The sequence below is a fragment of the Solea solea genome, chromosome 2, assembly GCF_958295425.1.
Source record: "Solea solea chromosome 2, fSolSol10.1, whole genome shotgun sequence".
In the NCBI taxonomy this organism is placed as follows: Eukaryota; Metazoa; Chordata; class Actinopteri; order Pleuronectiformes; family Soleidae; genus Solea; species Solea solea.
In genome coordinates, this window is record NC_081135.1 from 26,040,654 (window position 1) to 26,058,387 (window position 17,734).

The 17,734-nt window shown below is 38.6% G+C and overlaps 1 long non-coding RNA gene across 1 annotated transcript in view; it reads left to right on the top strand.

Annotated features, from left to right (window-relative positions):
• The first annotated feature begins 7,938 nt into the window (after positions 1–7,938).
• The window catches only part of LOC131474543 (uncharacterized), a 76,717-nt gene continuing 66,921 nt past the window's right edge, over positions 7,939–17,734 (top strand). Inside the window, exons 1-2 of the long non-coding RNA XR_009242310.1 lie at positions 7,939–8,008; positions 11,874–12,026. This is a non-coding gene — a long non-coding RNA (uncharacterized LOC131474543). The remainder of the gene's footprint in view (positions 8,009–11,873; positions 12,027–17,734) is intronic.

The window sequence follows — 17,734 nt, forward strand, 5'->3', positions numbered from 1 at the left end:
TAAAAATATGAAAACACAATTTCTCGCCAATACCAAAGCTTTGAGGTCTACACACCAACCCACATGGAGACAGATTCCCGCGCGGTGATTCAGGGCAGATCTCAGCCGCAATATCACAAGGCAGCAGGAGTCATGATCTCCTGTCCTGCAGAATATATACTGTCTGTCAAATGTGTGATGAGGAGCCTTTGTATGGGCCATACATTTCACCGCCGGACTCGGAGCAATACATGTAATGTCTGACTTCATCACCTTCAAACACATACCTTTTGTCACAGTTTTAATTCCTGCTGCCCTCCGCCCACAGCTGTCTGCTGCATTGCTTTTGTGCTACTGCATTTCACGGTTAGTTATTTAATTGTGCAGCACTTCTCTGTATACCTGGCTGGGGCCATAGTGTGGCTGTGTTGTGTTGTGTAACGCCGTGATATATATGCATTCAGACGGCTTCGCCATGACAGTGCGGTCCCTCAGTGAAATGATCCTCACTTATTAAAAACTGTCTATCAGGAGTGCAGCACAGTTAATGAAAAGTGTCCAGGTCAGAGGCATTCTTCAGCAGAACACTGCCATCATTCTGAGACAGTTCATTCTTAGCAATTAACACTGATCAGCATTTTTCATCCCGGAATTAACCGGATTCCTCACATTCTTGCATACATAGTGCTGATTCCCTTGTCATGGACAAGCGTGCATGGGAAAGCCCCACTGTAAACCACATTTTATCCTCTCAATCGCCACTGTTTACTGCCACACACGGGGAGAATGGGAGAAAGAAAAACACAGTTTCAAAAGCACCATAAATCTTTTCACAAAGCTTACATGGAAATAGCACAGCAGATTATTAAAGGCGCCCATGCGACGGGGAAGTACTGTACAGTACATTCAAGAGACGTTGCTAGGAAACACTACTGCTGGGTGAGTCAATGAGCAATCCACAGGCTCTAGGAGGAGCTACAATAGAAGAGGCAGCCGAGCAGTCACACAATAATCTCAGTCCACATGGTCATTGCAATTATGCTAATTAATGTCATCCTTACAGCCAACAAAGAAAAGCGTGGTTTTGTGCTCACATCAACACACGGCTCCTTACTTTAATCAGAGAACGGAGGCAGTTTCTCGCCACATGCGCAGACAGGGTTACGTGAGCATACGCAGAGAGGAAAGTTCAGGGGGAAGAGAAAGATAAACACAACGGTTTCAGACAAAATGTGATGATGTGCGCGCGCTACAATAGCAGACAAGCAGTAAAGGTCAGCGAATTGTCACATTCAGTCAACCGCTGACCTCCATTCTCCCTGTTGACACTTTATGGGCAGTTTATATAAATGTCTCCCCTTTGATGGTCACAGTGTGTGTCTCTGGCTAAAACACGATTCCTTCATAACAGTTGTGTGTGTGTGTGTAGGGGTAAGCAAAATACACAGGTTTGCACAGCTATTCTTCTTAGGACACTGCACTGACTTCTGGTCATTTGAACAGCCTAAACAAAGCATGATCCCTGACTTTAACCATAACAGTTAATGCCAAACTCTTTAGACTACAATTCAAGTCTAAGCCCTAAACTTAACCAGTCCCTGTGAGATTGTCCCTAGAAATTAGTTTCTGCCTCATTATGATTACTGGTCCTGACAGGTTCAGGGTATATACCAGCACAGGTCCTGAGGACGTAGCTAATACAAGAACACACACACACACACAAAGCAGATAATGAGTCACCTATAATGAGACCCAGTTCTCCTGTCAGTTGAGCTCTATCAGGTGCAGAAGATTTTCCATTCTGATGTGCTGTGCCGAACGCCTCGCTCTGTAGGGGTTGTGAAAAAACGGTTAGCTCTTTCCGGCATAAAACCTCACGCTGTTCACACTGTGAACCTTGAACAAAATTAAGACACTCAGTCATTCAGATGACAGAACCCTGCGAGGATATTAACCTTATTTTGTACATTAGTGCTCATATTAGGAAAATACACATTTCTGCTGTTATTGTGAAGACTCACGATACGCCTATGTCTCCATACTGAACTCAAGTGTTCAGAGTAAACAAGGCATCAACAAGGCATTTGGATATTTTCTCTTTTCGGACCATTCTCTGGTTGTCTTTGAAAATCCCAGTAGATCAGCAGTTTGTAAAATACACAGTCTGGCACTGCACTGATGTGTTACAGAGCACTGTGCTCGATTATTTTGCCAATCACTATAATAAAGATCTCTTTATATTAAAAGCTGCATTCACAATGGTTATGGCTTCGCAACTGTTATTTGTGCTACCATAAAAAACATTAAACAAAATGTGGGGAATGTCAATGTTTGCAGTATTTCTTTGCTCCTTCTGTTAGTTAGGTACAGTATATTGTGTTCGTATGCTTTGTACACCACAATTACATGGCACTCTGCCATCACAGATAAAAACGTTCTCCTCTGCGAATCAATAACATGTAATCCATATAATCCAGGGCTACAATCAAGAGTCTCTGTGTAATTTACAAGTAGACCTATCCATACAACTGGGCAACTATAGCATGGGTAATAGGAAAGTGAGGCAGAACGTGTAAGCTCTATACATCTTCATTAAAAATGGCATCACCAGATGTGTGCAATAATAACTCCAGGTACATGAAGACAACCAGGCTTAGTGTCAGATGATTTCTGAAGCAAAGGGATTATCTAAGATTATGCAGTGCCTGCTGGACTGAATGCACTTGAGTATATCCTATGCATACGCTTTAACATCCATTCGTTAGTTTCTTCCATGTTTCATACAAGCCGTGTTCTTGACAGTAGCGTAACTGTGATGTCATCATGTACTGTAAGCATTATGTCATCTGTGGAAACTTGCATTCACCCCAACACAAACTGTATCGCGCAGCAAATGCGTAGCCTGCCACTTATTTTAGGTGAAAATAGAAACCAAGCGATGAACTGATTGAAAGCAGTCATGCTGAGTTTGTGTCTCAGTAATGCTGATGATGCTGACTTGTGATCCTTCAACCATAGGCGCAGCCATTATAAGACCCATAGTGCCACCTAATGTATAAAGGAAGAATTGCCTTCATCACTTGACAACACAAACTACATCACTTGAGTGTGCGAGTGTGTTTTTTCCCTTCTTTCTTTTTGGAAACTTTAAAGTGGTATAGTTTTCAGCCTTTGTCCATTTGGTGACATCTGTGGTTGGTGGCAAACGCAAATGTAGGTCATGTAACAGGCCACAACAAAACTAACAATTACTGTTTTTAATAAGGAAAACAAGATGTATTTGTTCTGATTTATGGTTGGAGGTGTGCAGCTTGTCATTTACAGGTATTTGACACCAATCAGCCTTCTGTTCACTGAGGTACCATTGTATTGTTTTGTATTTTGGTGAACAATTGTGGTAAATGTCAGAGAAACACACTTTTTCATACTTAATGCCAATAACCTCTCGGTAACCTCGTTTAATGAGGAAAGTGCATTAATAGTGACTTAACAAACATTCATTTTAATGAAAATCTCGCTGTTCTCCTGCTCTGGTCTCCTCTGTCACTTGAGTGAAGATGCTCACTATAACATTCCCTGCTGTCTATCAGAATCTGACCTTAAATCTCCTTCCAGCTTCTATTATACTGACGACGATGTACCACATGTTAACTTCAGATGTCACTTTATCAATCCAGACTGGAAGCAATATGACATCCAGCATCCTCCTGTCAGCATAAAGTAGTTCCTTAGTGTAAGCCAGCACAGATCCTGCGGTTAACCAGTTGTTCATATATTTATTTCTTATTTTTTCAGCAGAAATAGACTGAGGTATTGTGAGGTTGGTGTGAGCAGAAAAAGCAGTTCCATCTGTTATACAATCCACAATTTGCCACTTTCACAGACAAGGCGCATATACACAATTCTATAATGCCTAACACAGTGCTGTATCTAGACGGTTTTGATACTTGTTGTATAGTGCCATCATGTGGTCAACATTTTGGATTTAATGTAAAAAAAAACAAAAAACCTAGAGATTTATGTAAAAATGCAGTAAAATTCACGATCCTCACATGTTATGTTATATTACAAGGTCCTATTTGACACCAAACACAACCACACTCATACAAAGCTGCCTTCAAGGAACTTCTCTGGCCCAACAGTCTCCACTTCATTAAGTTGGGAGAGACATAAAGTGCATTGGGGCCACAGTGTTCTGCACTTTATAATAAACTGTTATTGACTGATACATGTGACACCCCACCAGCCACACAGCCTAAACAGTGTCAGCAAACTATTCATTATTTGAAATTAACAAATGAATATGTTACATTTTATCATAGTCAAAAATTCCAGCTGTAATCAGAAGTGAAAATACTTTATTAATCCCTGGAGGGGAAATTAGGTTAGTAGAATAAGTGATCTGAGTTAAACTACTCTACACAGGAGTACTTATTGAAACGTGTGTATGGAGAGTGTATAAAGTGTACACTAATTAGTGCCTGCAGCTGCAAGGCATTCTAGTGAGAACCCTAGGGTTCTCACTAGAATGCCTTGCGCTGCAAGCATCTCTTGTTATCCTACGCGTTTATTCCGCTTATTTTTCCCGCGCACGCCAAAAGTTTGGCGCGCTTCTCCTCCTGCATCTTTGAGAAACCCCCAACACAAGTTATATCAAAATGTGCGCCTTGACCGGGAATGGTGTGCTATGACTTTTCTAAGATTTTCATATAACCATTGGGATAATATTTACAAAAAACTGAACAAAAATTAACATTGAAGTGGATGGGAGACCGAAAAAAACCAAGCCCGCTTTGGAGCATCACAGTGTCGTCATACTTTAACGTAGAAACGTGGTTGGAAGTTTAAACGGGTCACAAGACTTGGGACTTTTCTGACCTAAGTCGACATTTTGATACATGTTACGGTTTTTGAACTATCGCAGTTTAAGTTTTGTACTTTTTTTCAAAGCTTTCTGATTTTATAATGGGTGTGTGTGTGGTCGTTAGGTGTGAGCTAGAGTGACACACTCTAGCAAGATCCAGCAAAATAATCAGAAAAACTTCTAAACAAACTCTTCTCCTGCCCACAATTTCCAACCTACAGAGACAATTTTTACATCAAAATGTTGCCATGGTTGTCGTCTAACCCTGTGTGTGTTTGTCATGTTCATATGTCTTGTAGTTTTTCTTAAAATCACCTCAAAGCACAGAGAACTCTGGTCACAGTCTCAATTCACTCCCATGTTAAAATGTCTGCTTTGGAGTTGTGGAAAATCAAGATGAGGGTGATTTTAAAACTGTGATTTCTCTGTCAATTCACGCCCGTTTGTCACAAATTTTGAGATGGGAGCTGCTGAAAGCCTCCTGGCGCTCACAAACCAAAAATTTTATCTCTATCATCCGTTCTAACCGTTCTTGAGATATGACAACTTTAAAACATGCTGTTTTCTCTGTGAGAATGGGAAACAGAGGGGATTGTGAATCTCTCTCTCTCCCTCTCTCCTGTCACTCCAGCAGTTTGCCCCGCCCCCTCCTCTGCCGGCCCTGATTACACACACCTGCTGACAATTAAGCCATGTGGACTATAAAAACTCCCTGTTCCCCTGTTTCAGTGCCAGTGTGTTTTCGTCCATGCCTGATCACCATAGCGCCTCGTCACAGCCCCAGAATCCTCAAGTTTTTGATCCTCTTGGTGAGCGATGCTTTATTTTGTAAGTTTTCTTATCATAGCCTGTTAGCTGATACCTTAGTTAAGATTTATAGCTTTTGTTTTCCTCCTTGGGAGAGATTTTTTGTTTGTTAATTTTCACAGCCTTTTAGGAACTCCAATCACTAGGCTTGTGACTTGCCTTTTATTAGTTAGATCCAATCATTTAGATTGCGTTTTGTTTTTTATCTCATTCTTAGTTGGTTAAGGATCGCCAATCATTAGGATTGTGCTTTTGAGTTAGCTTTTGTTTTGAAGTGTTTAGAGCCGTGTTTTCCTCCGTTTGGAGAGTTTTCTGTTTAAGTTTTACATGATAACCTTAGTCCGAGTATGTTTCCTCTTCGGAGTGATTTTTTTTGTTCCGCGTTTATAGTTCCACAACGTTTCTCTTGTAGAGCGTTGCGCTCGCAATTTGTTATAGGTTTTCATAGCCACGCTTTTGTTTTTCCTCAGTAAAGAGGACCTGCCTTGAGAATTGTTTACGAGTGCCAATAAAGACAATTAAAAAGCCTCTGCGTCTGAGTCCTCTCTGATCCGTCTTGTTATCTCCTCTAAAACTTGGTGTTTTTAAAGGGTGAGTCCACCAAAATACCACTCTGTCTAAATGCTTTTAAAGGTTCAATCCACATTTTTAGATTTTATAACGCAGGTGTTCGGAAGGGGGAGGGGGCATCAGGGAGTGGGAGGGGTTTATGAGTTATTCTCTTTCAAAGGGTGATTCCACCAAAATACCACTCAATCCTTTACCAGCACAAGTCCTGCACGCGAAGACACATGCCGCAAGAACTGCAGGCACACTCGAAATTTCGGCACGGAATTGCGGAAATCTAGTTTATGTTACTATGCATGAGTATTAGGTGAACAACAGCCATAGTCTATTGCCTCAGACAGGGAGGCAGTGGAGGAGTTATACAGTGTGATGATGATTATTGAGTGTCTTGACAGTAACCCAGATTCTCGTCGCCAGGAAAGATACATTAGCATCTATTTAAATGTTGATTTTTATTGCATAAAAAAGAGTTGGCGATTGACTGAGTGAATGAATCAATACAAAAAATAATAGAGGCTACTGTATATCCCTGTTTGTTTCTGGCATGATCAGTAATGTCAGCTTCTCCTTAAAATGGAGAGATGTTGACTGTATTCCACACACAAAAACCCCCCACAAGTAAATCATTTCTAATATTTATGTTATCACTTTCTCAAAGCATGTCCATGTGGACCCTGTAAGGATTAAACTCAGACTGACCGTATTGGTCCCAAGAGGTTTTGTCCATGGTTTCCATGGTGGCCCCACCCATGTTTGCCCACTTCAAACCCATGCCCAATTAATAAAAGCATCTGCTAAATGCTTAAATGTAAATATACATGTTACCTGGGTATTAACTGGCCACTAAGTGGGCAAATTATGCAGGCCCCTACAACTGGACAAGAGGCAGGACGTGACAAATGCAGACAAACAATGTCACCATTTAACCTTCCCTGTATGTCTCTGGTCTGTGAGACAAAAAGGCTCAAGGAGAACTGAAGGGTGTTAAAATGTTGTTTTAAGTGTCAGTAATTTAAGCTGCTCAATGATCGGCTAAAATGGAAGCCGTGTAAATAGCTGAGAGTCAAAGTGATGTGAAAAGGTTTATGCTACTCAGGTCAAATAGTTGCTTAAAGAGAAAGTGAATGAAGCAGTTTTAAAGTCCATCAGTGTGTGAATGGAGTTCCTGGTAACATAATGACATGATGAAGCATACACGGAGCATACAAACAAAAAATGAAACCCATAAGAAGCGGCTAATAAATGACATTTACATTTTTGTTGTTTTTTGAAAAATGTCTTTATATCTGGTAAATTTAAAATGTTACATCTCCAGTATCTAACTTCAACCAACCCCAATGAGTATTAAAACTGTGATGACACCTCATTTAATGTCTTAATATATTTCTTACTTCTTTTTTTTCACAATTTCTTTAAGCATAGTCAGATATGCAGTTTAACAAATGAAGTACATATTTTAATACAATATAAAGAAAAGAACAAACTCTTAATGTAATTTTTGAGTCCAATAAATTTCTTACTTATTTCACCTTTCAAAGTTACCCACTATAGCTTTAATGCAATTTAAACTTTGGTGAAATACTTTACAACAAAATAGATAGATACATAGTTAGACAGATAGATATATGCATAGATGTTATGGCAAAATGTGTGGATAGAACTATTTTAATAATGTGGTGGTGACCTGTTTATTTTCGAGACACAGTACGTCACTTCCGGCGGTCGTGTTCAAATTAGCAGGAACGAAAATCATGAACCTGTGGATTTATCTGCGACCTTTCTAAAAGTGCGGTGAGTGTCTGCCAACCTGCTGTGACCGAGTGAAAGACAGTTATTGTTAGGATGTAAAATAATTAACGCGTTAATACGGCGTCGATGTCGCTGTAACCGCGAAGTGACGTAGGCCTCCAAACTGTGTCACCTGTTCAGCCATCTCTGTGCTAACTCATCAAGTTCGTGGTTTAAAGTGACGATAGTTCGCCTCTCTGAAAACAGTTTACAGCTACGTCTGTGGTCATTTTTGTGCTCATTACGCCAGGTATAGTCACAATGTTGAATAATTGTTTTATTTTATTTAGCAGGGCTTTATTATTAAATAAAAACACAGTTTTCTCAACTAGAACTGGTTTTCTAGTACGACACACTTGAATTGTACTCCGTTTACATGGGTGTTTGATGCAGCTGTACTATATCCACCTGCTGCTTGGTTACTGTGCCATATGAGCTATTTAAAACACATTTTGTTTTTTCAAGGTATTTATCTAATGAAGACTGATTTAATTGGCCGATTTATGCCATTTGTATAGATTGACATTGCCCGAATATTATTTCTTATATCATTTCCTGCCCCCACTTGCAGATTATTAACAATTTAAGTAATTCTCATTCACATTTCTATTCTCAGAAGTCATAAAATGTTTGTATTCATGTAACAGTTAAGTGTTTGTCAAGTAGTTAAGTAAATACTGTTGAATGACAGGGTACCTTATGATACACAATACTTGATCCAAGATACCAATAATATTAATATCATATATTCTGTGACAATCAATATATTGCAACACAATCATATCGCAATACATCACGATATCTATGTAACTGAAGAAAACAAAATATATGTGAAAAGCTACAACTGCAGGTTTTCTGTGTTATAACAAAGAGCCACCATTATCCCGCTGTGAACTCCCTCTCATTCAGCCAGGTAGCTTACACCCAAGTTTCCCAGTGCTGCTACGAGGAGACATCTAGTAGCAATGCCTGGCAAATGAAACTGGCAGGGACTGTTTACTTAAGAGCTTAATTTGTTAATTACAATAACAATATTTGCCCTGGTGTATCGATTATCATATTGCAGGTGGAGGGACGAGGATATATCACCAAATCGATGTTTTGACCCACCTGTATTATTTTATACACTATTTCCCTTTGAAATATATAAGTACACTTCATTCCAGAGACGTAATGCGTATTTGAGAGACTGACCACAAGTGTTGTTCAATCAAGGTTTATTTAAATAATGTTTTATTTGTTACTGTTAACAGCCAGCTTAAAATGATTTGCCAAAAAAACAGCATCATGTACATATTTGCAATCATCAGCTGCCCTATTATGGTCGGCATTGGCCATAAAAACCCAAAATTGATCCAACTCTCAGGTAATTATCAATCAGTGCAAACTTAAGTCTACACTTCAATTTCAACTCAATTAATATGTGTAACAATTACAAAAATAACAACAGAAAACTAGTAATTTTAATACTAATTCGGCATTTAAACTATTGCTCTCCTGTATTAATATATGTGGTTGTCTGTTAAATATTAATATTCATCTGTACCACATGCAAAATTTAGATGTAAGGCCTGTTCTCTTTAAGAATCAGTCTATATTTTGTCCACTAGATGTCAGGATACAACCAGATTTCAGAATGAACGTGTCCATGTCCAGCTCTCAGAGGAACCATTTAACTTAATTTTACCAAAAATTGATGAAGACAGAACATAATAACGTGTCATTGCATGCTAAATTAGAACTGCTCCCATATCCTAGGGATTTCTGGTAACAATTAAATTCTTAAATTTAGTCTTCGCTGAATGCAGTTAAAGTAAAACAGTTGTGGAAATTATAAAAACATAAACAGTTAAGAAAACAGCCAAAAAAATAAATTCTGCTCTGGAAACATTACCTTTTAATTTGTCTTCTCATCAAAAGCTTCAGTGACAACATTTTATTTCCGTCCCCTGCTCTCTCTTCCTACTACGTCTACCAAAAGAGGGAGACATTACATTAAAAATAAAGTAGAGAAACATTAGTTCCAAATTTGAAGCCTCTGCTCACATCACTTCAATATCTAAACCTCCCTAACTTTATAAATCAAATGAGTCTTCACATTATTATGCATGTCCAAATGTTTGAACATATAAGTATGCATGTCGTCACATTAGTCATAGCAGCAAATTAAAATTGTTTTGTTTGCTTTATGTTTTTGTCACACATTTGGTAAATGCAATGCCTTCTAACTTGGTGTAAAGGCCCCAAATGCTGACACAAAGACTCATGTGTGACAAAAGTCAGAAGATGGCAATGGTGTCAGGTTATTACTTGGCTGTCAGTGTTGGTGGGCTGGACAGGCAGCAGCTCCTTGGTGAACACGGCTCCTTTCTGCCTGCTGGAGATCTTGTAGTAGCTGCTTGAGTCAGCCCTAAGCCGCTCTCCCCACGCAGCGCTCCCTGCACCAGCGTTCACCTAAATCTGTCACACAGATTTGACACTGCGTCACTTGGAGTGCACTCTGAAATGACATGTATATAATGTGGAATATTGTGCACATTTACAGCCTGGACTTCCCTTAGAGCATTAATGTCTTTTTTGTTTTGTTTTTATGTGACTGTCTTTTTCTTGTGTAGAAAATAATACAATTTAAATGTAAACAATTAAAACATATTTTATGTCCAAGTGTGACATGTTAAAATAAAGGGTAGTATATTTAGTTTTTTTCCCCTGTATTTTTTATTTTGCATCCATTTTAATAGTTAATTAAAGACATTTAGATTATTATAAAACACCAACATTTTAACAGATATAAGAGTGATTAATAAATGGGAGTAACTGAGTATGCTATTTGTTTGTGCAGGTCTTATCAGATTTATCGACCCGTTTATTTGCGTTGCCATGTGGATGCTTTCACCAATCGTTGTGATCTTACATTTCTGTACACAGTAAAAATTTTACAGTCAAACATTCACCACATTTAGGCCATAAACCTAATAACCCAAATCAGCTCAAATTAGGTTCACAGCTATTTATGCATGAGGAATTACCCTGATGATTCCTCAGCACTGTCATGTATTACTTTCTCTCAGCATAAATGCTTTACCCTGATTCAGATTTAAGAATAAAATCATTGTAGCTTCTTATTTAAGTTTTGCAACCAAGTAGAAATAGAACACCAGGAGAGCAATCTTAAAAAAACTAATTTTTTTATTTTAAAGAGTAAAGCTCATGCATAATGTACAGTACATTTGAGTGTATGTTTTATCTAACCCCTGTTTTTGTTGAATCCCTTGTTTTTACAATTATTGTGCAAAGGCATTTTTAATTATATACATGGATTTATTATCTGACATCCAGCAGCATGTATTCTTTCACATACCGTTTCCTATTGACAGTCAAGTCATTTGAAGATATGAGAGGTAACAATTGCCTGATACATTTCTTAAACAGAGAAAGCTCTGCATTTGAAGGTCTTTGTATTCAGCTGCCAGTCTGTGTCTGTACATCACATCCATAAGAAGCTGAGAAAGTTCTGCATTTAGAACAAACACATGACACTGTCTGAGTGCCCATTATCCTGAGTTCATTTCTTCCCCTCACATGGCTTTCACTCTGCCGCCGCCTTCTACAGTATTTACTGGATAAAGTGGTAGGGACTGGCCTTGGTGGCCAGTAAGAGGGATTTTCTCTCCCCAGCTGCTGTGGCTTTGCCTATTTGAATTTCACAAAGTGGTTTCAGTGTTGTGATTTGGGCTTCATATAAATTCTTATGTTTAAAAATAATTAATACAGTATTTTGCAGAGTTATGCTTGATAGGATGGCGCGTGTTTTCATTCCTGCTTATAAAACTGATTTGTGTTTTTTGTGTTTTTTTTTTTCTAACAGACCACATGAGGAACATTATGACTCACTTATCCAGATGAAAGTGAGGAATCATGGATTCTTCTCCTCTGGGAATCTTCAGCCCTTTGAAAAGAAAAGAGAGGTTAAAAATTTGTTAAATGAGTTAACAGCAGCCGGGATCTTTCTCCGTCACAGGTAATGAGTTTGATTAATTTTTGACCTTTGGAAACTTTTCGCTACTTTTTAAGCTCGCTTTTTTATTTTTCCAGCTCTGGGATAATAAGGAATTGTGTATTACATGGTTTTTCACCAAGGACTTGAAATGGTCACATTGTTTGCACTTGAATTTCTCAGTTACATAGGAGCCACAGTGAAAATATTATTAAAGTGTACGTAATCAGCATTTTGTCCCTATAGTTATAGAATTTAATGCATGAATAAAACATTTATGCTCTGGATATAAATCTGTAAAAAAACATGTACACAGTATGACTTACTTTCTTAACTTAAAGGTAGACCAAAAAAACTTTTTGGCCTATAAATAATAATGCTCGGGATGCTTATTTTCTCACACAGGTGTTTAGAGATCTGCTCTCTGATAAATCATGATTTGTAAACTTTCCCATAGACAGCAGTGACAGGTTTCCTGTGATAATGTAGAAAAATGGGGAAAGAGAGGGCTGTGCTTAAGTAGAGGTGTGATTTAGAGCAGGGAGATGCAGCATCTCTCTTTTCCAGTGGAGGCCCTCCTGGGTTTGATTTAATTCTCTCCTTGCACTATTAAAAAGGCCTTCCACTCTCTTCACTGCATGCACCTTGCTGTCATAAGTGGCACAAAATCATTTATCAATGCCGCTTGTAGGCAGCGAGACTCAGGCCTTTCGCAGTGTATATTTTTCCATTATTGATTGTGTGTGCAATGCATGAAGAACTACAAAGATGTGTCACCTCCTGTGTTAGAATGACCATATTAGGCCAGTAAGATGAGGGAACTTTTTTTCTGCTTCATCTATGAATTCATACGACAATCATCATTCCTGCCATCCGGGGAGTTTTGTTGTTGAAATGCTTCTTCATTTCACCGTTGTCTTACTGGCCACTGAACTCAACAATGATCCTGTGCTGCTGGACTTACACCGAGCAGTTATTTGCTGCAATAAACTGAAAGGCAGTGAATGTCAGTGTCCCCCTTTGTTGTTTAATTTATTTTCTTTTCAAAGTGAGGGGAGGTGGCCTTGCTGTGAGAGTTAGTCATTGATGTGGTTATAGTTAGTCTGGCCCCTGCTGTGACTGTCTGTAGGAGACGCTACTTCCTCTTTCCTGCTCGTTCATGGCTTCGTTTGCTTGGAAGCTTCCCCTCACTCATTCTGTTTGGCTGCATTTTGTATGGGGATGGGTGCGCTTGATCAAGAACAAAAGATGCAAGTGTGAAGTACAGCTGGACCACACTTCCAAGAGTTGCTCTGCTCTTGGGTCACACAAAGTCCTGTAACCTTCTCATCAAAGCGGGCTTCTCGTCGAGACTCTGTTTTGAGGCTGCTGAGATCAGTGCATCGTTTTAAAGGTGCCAAAATAATTCAAAATGTTTAGTACCCTAGCATGTTGCATAAGAACTATTTAGCTCAGCAAATGATCCTTTCATTTGCTTAACAAGGAAGTTCTTGGTGATACCTACAAATCTTGTTTTTTTTTTTGTGTGTGTCTTCATAATATGCTTACAGATCTATGTGTCTTGCATAGGATTTAAATGGGGGATTTCGCTGGATAAGCATATGCTCTGTGTGAGCTTTTGATGATGGTAGAGTATTCCGAGAATATACAATGTATATTATGCAGTTTAAATGCTGGAAGATGATTTTATCTGTTAACAGCCTTCATTTGTTTTATTTAGTGCTATAATGATACTAAATAGCTTTATCAACAACTAACTAATGGTCTAATCAGGAATTGATAAACCCTCTGCTCAATAAGCTTAAAGTAAATGGAAAGAATCTATTGTGGCCTGTGAGCCCTATATCTCAGCTGTCTTAAATATTGGCACTTACAGTGATTTGTCCCCATTTTCTATTGATTTCTTGTTGTGCTTCCAGCTTATGCTGTAAACAGTGTAAATAATGACAGATATGAGCGTCAGACAATCCACACCGAGCTGTCCTGTGGTGCTGACATAGTTCACTCATCAGCTTTATGACTAATGAGGATTCTGTCGAGTGGCCATCACATTCATGTTGGCTTTTCACTGGAGGCTGGGTCAGTGGTGACATCTCTCAGAAGCAGATCAGGCATGTTGTCGATTGCTGCGGGAAACATGGCTGAAACCTGAAGATGTTGATGAGAGTTGGCAGGGCATGTGTTGGTGCGCTAATTGTAATTCATAAGTCAGATGAACGGAGGTGTGGCTTTTCTAGGGGTTTGTTGAGTGCAGAGAAAATAAGCCCTGGCACGAACGGAAAGCCATGAGTCAGAAGTGTAGAGAAATGCTTGCAGGGTTTCACAGGCCTGCAATTAATGTGTCCTATTAGCAGTATATTCACATGCATCATGTGAATTAAGAGTATATACATGTATCACCTTCCCATGACCATAAAACTATGACATTTTCTAACCACAAAAGAGCAATTTGTCTTGAGCAAAACCAAAAAGTTTTTAAGTTTCTTATTTATTTTTGAAGATCTGTTTCTGTGATGTTCTTTCTGGGGTTTTATCAATTCTATATCACCATCTGGAATGCACTGGTAAGCCTGTCCTCCAAGAGCTAGCATATAACTCTCTCTGCAGGCTTTGTACAGGATGAAGAAGTCATAATCCTCAAACAGACTTAAATTCCTCCAGAAAGGCTCTTGATCCTGAATCCACTCATTTTCTTCAAACAACTCGGCCCAAAAGAGAAGGGGTATTTGTGCATGACTGAAATCCTTGATTGAAATCTGCTACAAGGAGGCACAGACATGCGTGCACATCCGCACACATGTACAGTGCACAGGCGCACGCACACGCACGCAAGTAACCTTAAAACTCATAGGTACACACATGCACCTCCCCAGCCATTGCTTGCCGTCAGTGAAAGTCTGGGCCAGGTTGTTGAGAGGGTCTCTCTGAGCTATTATTAAAAGGTAAACTTCTCTAAGGCCAGGGAATCATGTCAATCACAGGTTGTGTTTTTGCACCAAGCCCAAAGTCGGCTCTCTCTGCCCTGTCAGACGCCGTTATCACCCTCAAAGCCATATCAGAATGCTGTTTGTTCTGCGCTTTAGTTTCACCCACACAGTGGATTCAAAAAGGTACAGGTCTATTTGATAGTGTATATTTCATTGCCGGAGAGAGACTGTGTTTGTCTTGCTGTGTTTGTCAGCTCATATTTGAGCTGACGGTTCCTATTAAAACTAAACACCATATCAGAGGAATATTGCCACCACCAGGCTCTTTTAAATCTTATATTGAGCCCATGGAGTGTGGAAGCAATTTAGTTGTAGCATAGTTTATAAGTGTGTATGTGCTTGTGATGTTTCTTTTTACTCTCAAATCTCATTTATTTGGAGACCGTAGCCTTCCTCCACATATTTCATATACTGTGATAATTACTTTAGTTATATTGTCGTTCGAAGTATCCTAAAAATACTACCTTGTTTGCAGTTTCACTTATTTAATAAAACCCTTGAGGAAATTTCTATTTTCACTGAGCAGAATTTACCAAGTGCTCCAAGTGTTCATGTCAAGTACAACTGGAAAACTTTATGTGCATTTACCACTTCACCTTATATGCGATGTATGTTTAAGATCACATAGGTACTGTAGGTTGTGGTGAAGCAGTGAGATAGCAGCAACATCAAAGGTGTCAATCTTTTTTTTTTTTTTATTGGCACACTCTTAATCCACACGCTGCATCACTCTCTGGTATATGATCGTTTGGATATTACGGTTTTGTGTACGTGGGAATAGAACATTTCTTTTGTTTGTAGTCCTTTGTTTTTCAGATTGTTTTTTGTATTGCACGAGAGCCACTGGGTTTTACTACTAAGTAATGTATGCATAATGTATATTTTTGAGTGTTAACTATTACATTTTCTTAATTTTTCTGAAAAAAGAGGACCAGACCCACTTAAGGAAATCATCACAGCTTTAAGGCTCTTCAAACGTAAACCTATTGATTTTCTAAAGCCTTATCTACTTATTGAATAGGCTACAGATTGTGGATGTATTGTCAATTACTTTAAATACCTTGCAGATCCTCCACATGCACCTATATATATGAATAAGTAAAACAATAGCAACGCAGGAGAGCTATTCCACTCATTAGTAAGTTTGCCAAGCAAATTGTTGGATTCAACGCTGTAGGTGGCTGGGGAAATAAAAAGGTACTTATGCTAGTATTGACCTGGTTGCTGTACCTACTGCTGTTTGCTCTGTGGCCAACCTTCAGCAACAGACACACATTATACATTATATGATTTTTGCATCCATGTCAAAGAGAAATACAGAAGGTAATGATAAAAACACCATGCGGTTTCTAATATTGTTAGGGACTCTTGGCTGCAGTTTTCTTATGTAGCTTATGTAACAATAACATGCAGGCAGACTTAAACAAAGTAATTATAATCGCATGAACAAACACAGTTAATATTTCACTGCAGACGCGTTTCAATTCATGTGTTCCCTGAAAGGATTTTAGTTGATTCTATGCTGCTGGAAAAGAAAGAAAATAATAATTAAAACAAAAAAATCTTTAAAGTTGAGTACGTTCATTAGTATTCTTATTGAACTCCTCTGTTCAGGAATCCGTATCTGTGTGTGTGTGTGTGTGTGTGTGTGTGTGTGTGTGTGTGTGTGTGTGTGTGTGTGTGTGTGTGTGTGTGTGTGTGTGTGTGTGTGTGTGTGTGTGTGTGTGTGTGTGTGTGTGTGTGTGTGTGTGTGTGTGTGTGAAAACAGTCCAAGGAGGTTTGTGATGAAACGCAGTGTAAACAGCCCATTACTGCAACTCTGACTGATTAACATATGATTGTAATTCATCATATCATGTGCAGCTGGTGACATCTTGCAGTAGCATTTATTCCATGATGATACATGCCTTTGGTTCCTTTTTGACAACGCAAAACAAACAGATCGCAAGCTGTCGCTACATTTGCTCAAGATGAGTGGAGAAAATGAATCAGGAAATCAGGTGTGTCAGGTGATTAGCACAATCACGCATGAGGTCCTGGTGGAATCACAGGAACCTGGTGTATATTTGGATGAACACTGACAGGGAAACAGACTGTGGCAATGGCTACGACAATGTGAACAATCTTTAGTATCTCTTTAAACACATTTTACAGCCATCGCGATGTACAACTGTGCATTTTCCTCATTAATATTGTATCGTATTCATAATTTTGGCTGTGTGTATGTATATGTATATATATGAGTATATACATACATGTGTATATGCATGTGTGTATATACATATATATATCTCAAAAAACACAAGACTATAACCTATAACCTTTTATCCCATAATGATATTGGCCAATATTTTACCTCTGTTTTTGTTACTTATTAATAAACACATTAACATAAAATAAATACAGAATGTAATAAAGCAAAAAGAATATGAAATATCAAACACTTGAACTACAATATTAAATGGTACTTTGTTATTTTAGACATGACTGGTGTCTGTGCACTGCAACGTGAAATGTCTATATTAATATACAGTATTTAAAAAAAGTCTTGCAGGCGTTTTGGAAAGTGACAAACTCAGAACACAATGAAACAAACTATAATGTTCTCATCAGGAACAATTAAAAGTCTTTGTCATACAATTTGAATGTTAACACTGACGGGTGTTGTGCCAGTGTGAGGGAATCTTTGGTGTGCAGAAAAAAAATATTTTAATGCTTATTTAAATACAGAGCCATATAGACCTG